The sequence below is a fragment of the Triticum dicoccoides genome, chromosome 1B (genome assembly GCF_002162155.2).
Source record: "Triticum dicoccoides isolate Atlit2015 ecotype Zavitan chromosome 1B, WEW_v2.0, whole genome shotgun sequence".
NCBI classification, from domain to species: Eukaryota; Viridiplantae; Streptophyta; class Magnoliopsida; order Poales; family Poaceae; genus Triticum; species Triticum dicoccoides.
The window spans coordinates 125038012-125041818 of record NC_041381.1 but is presented as its reverse complement, the minus strand read 5'-3'; positions in this window follow the sequence as shown (position 1 = coordinate 125041818).

The window sequence follows — 3807 nt, the reverse complement described above, 5'->3', positions numbered from 1 at the left end:
AGAAAGGCCAAAAAGAAAAAAAAAGAAAGGCCAAAGAAAAAAAGAAAAAAAAAAGAAGAAAGAAAAAAATGGAAGAAAAAAATAAAATGAGAGAAAAAGAGAGAAGGGACAATGCTACTATCTCTTTTTCCACACTTGTGCTTCAAAGTAGCACCATGATCTTCATGATAGAGAGTCTCCTATGTTGTCACTTTCATATACTAAGTGGGAATTTTTCATTATAGAACTTGGCTTGTATATTCCAATGATGGGCTTCCTCAAAATTCCCTAGGTCTTCATGAGCAAGCAAGTTGGATGCACACCCACTTAGTTTCTTTTGTTGAGTTTTCATATATTTATAGCTCTAGTGCATCCGTTGCATGGAAATCCCTACTCACTCACATTGATATCTATTAATGGGCATCTCTATATAGCCCGTTAATACGCCTAGTTGATGTGAGACTATCTTCTCCCTTTTTGTCCTCACAACCACCACCATATACCACCATAGTGCTATGTCCATGGCTTACGCTCATGTATTGCGTAAGAGTTGAAAAAGCTGAAGCGCGTTAAAAAGTATGAAACAATTGCTCGGCTCGTCATCGGGGTTGTGCATGATGGGAGTATTTTGTGTAATGAAAATGAAGCATGGCCTAACTATATGATTTTGTAGGGATAAGCTTTCTTTGGCTATGTTATTTTGATAGGACATGATTATTTGTTAGGATGCTTTGAAGCATTATTATTTTTATGTTTTATAAGCTTTTATTTTGTATCATTTGGATCTGAACATTCATGCCACAATAAAGAAAATTACATTGAGAATTATGCTAGGTAGCATTCCACATCAAAAATTTCTTTTTTATCATTTACCTACTCGAGGACGAGCAGGAATTAAGCTTGGGGATGCTTGATACGTCTCCAACGTATCTATAATTTTTTATTGTTCCATGCTATTATATTACCCCTTTTGGATGTTTATGGGCTTTATTTTACACATTTATATCATTTTCGGGACTAACCTACTAACCGGAGGCCCAGCCCATATTGTTGTTTTTTTCCTATTTCAGTATTTCGAAGAAAAGGAATATCAAACGGAGTCCAAACGGAATGAAACCTTCGGGAGCGTGATATTTGGAACGAACATGATCCAGAGGACTTGGAGTGCAAGTCAAGAAGCAGCCGAGGCCCCCACGAGATAGGAGGGCCCCCCCTGTAGGGCGCGCCCCCTGTCTCGTGGGCCCCTCGGGCGGCCACTGACGTACTTCTTCCTCCTATATATACCTACGTACTCCGAAAACATCCAGGGGCACCACGAAACACAATTTCCACCACCGTAACCTTCTGTATCTGCGTGATACCATCTTGGAGCCTTCGCTGGCACTTTGCCGGAGGGGGAATCGACCATGGAGGGCTTCTACATCAAAATCCTTGCCCCTCCGATGAGTTGTGAGTAGTTTACCACAGACCTACGGGTCCATAGTTAGCTAGATGGCTTCTTCTCTCTTTTTGGATCTCAATACAATGTCCCCCCCCCCTCTCTTGTGGAGATCTATTCGATGTAAACTCTTTTTGCGGTGTGTTTGTCGAGATCCGATGAATTGTGGGTTTATGATCAAGTTTATCTATGAATAATATTTGAATCTTCTCTGAATTCTTTTATGTATGATTGAGTTATCTTTGCAAGTCTCTTCGAATTATCAGTTTGGTTTGGCCTACTAGATTGATCTTTCTTGCCATGGGATAAGTGCTTAGCTTTGGGTTCAATCTTGCGGTGTCCTTACCCAGTGACAGAAAGGGTTGCAAGGCACGTATTGTATTGTTGTCGTCGAGGATAACAAGATGGGGTTTATATCATATTGCATGAGTTTATCCCTCTACATCATGCCATCTAGCTTAATGCGTTACTCTGTTCTTATGAACTTAATACTCTAGATACAGGCAGGAGTTGGTCGATGTGTGGAGTAATAGTAGTAGATGTAGGCAGGAGTCGGTCTACTTGTTATGGACGTGATGCTTATATACATGATCATGCCTAGATAATCTCATAACTATGCGCTTTTCTATCAATTGCTCGACAGTAATTTGTTCACCCACCGTAATACTTATGCTATCTTGAGAGAAGCCTCTAGTGAAACCTATGGCCCCGGGTCTATCTCTTATCATATTTGCTTTCAATCTACTTTTATTTGCATCTACCTTTTTTGCATCTATCTTATAAAATACCAAAAATATATTTATCTTATCTTACTATCTTCATTAGATCTCACTTTCTCAAGTGGCCATGAAGGGATTGACAACCCCTTTATTACGTTGGCTGCGAGTTCTCAGTTTGTTTGTGTAGGCGCGTGGGACTTTTGAGGAGCCTCCTACTGGATTGATACCTTGGTTCTCAAAAACTGAGGGAAATACTTATGCTACTGTGCTGCATCACCCTCTCCTCTTCGAGGAAAACCAACGCAAGCTCAAGACGTAGCACACGACAGATGTCCTAGTCTGAGGACTTAGTCGTGAGGCCAACGCATCTATGTGGTAGCTTGAGAGGGGTTGGTCGGGACGAGAGACATGTGATGGATCAACACACAAGACAAGGATTTAGACAGCTTCGGGCCCCGGGAAACATCATCTGGTAATAACCCTACATGTTGTTTGTGGCTAGGTCTCATTATGATCATGAGGGAGTCGTCGGTAAGCCGGATCTTTGTGTCTAGCCCTAGGGATTGTTTCTTCTTGCTTGTCCTTCTTGGGGTGCCCTGCCCCTCCTTATATAAGTTGAAGGGGCGGGTTACATGTGGAGTCCTATTAAGATTAGGACTAGTCTATTACAAGTGGAATCCTAGTCTGCCCCCTTAAGGGAAAACTCCTTATGCCTTTCCTTTTAAACCAACCCACCATATATAACATGTGCCGGCCTTCTGGGCCTTGGGCCTAGTCTTCTATCTGACCCGCCATTAGGGCCATCCGTGAGTCGCCAGGCTCGTGAGTCATCAGACCAGTGAGCCGCCAGACTCGTGAATCGCTAGTCCCCCGGCGGGTTACCAATGAAAATGCCAAGCCCGACCGGGTCATAATCCCAGCCGGGTCATACCGCGGGGTATATCCCCGACGGGTTGTCTTTTGATTATTGTATGAAATGCAAGCGCCATGTAATTTCTTTGCTTTATTGCTATGTGTTAGCAATAGTTGGCGAGACGAATCCAAAGCAATGATGGAGATCAAGGTGTCTAGCTGGTGACGATGGAGATCATGCCGATGCTTTGGAGATGGAGATCAAAAGCACAAGATTATGATGGCCATATCATGTCACATATTTTGATTGCATGTGATGTTTATCTCTTATGCACCTTATTTTGCTTAGAATGATGGTAGCATTATAAGATGATCCCTTCACTTAATTTCAAGATAAAAGTGTTCTCCCTGATTATGCATTGTTGCCAAAGTTTGACATTTCGAAGCACCACGTGATGATCGGGTGTGATAGACTCTATGTCCACATACAACGGGTGTAATCCAGTTTTGCACACACAGAATACTTGGGTTAAACTTGACGAGCCTAGCATGTACAGACATGGTCTCGCAACACTAGAGACCGAAAGGTCGAACATGAGTCATATAGTAGATATGATCAACATAAAGATGTTCACCATTGAAGACTACTCCATCTCACGTGATGATCGAACATGGTTTAGTTTATTTGGATCATGTGTCACTTAGACAACTTGAGGGATGTTGATTTAAGGGGGAGTTCATTAGTAATTTGATTAATTGAACTAAGATTTATCATGAACATAGTCAAAATGTCTTTGCAAATTATGTTGTAGTTTAATA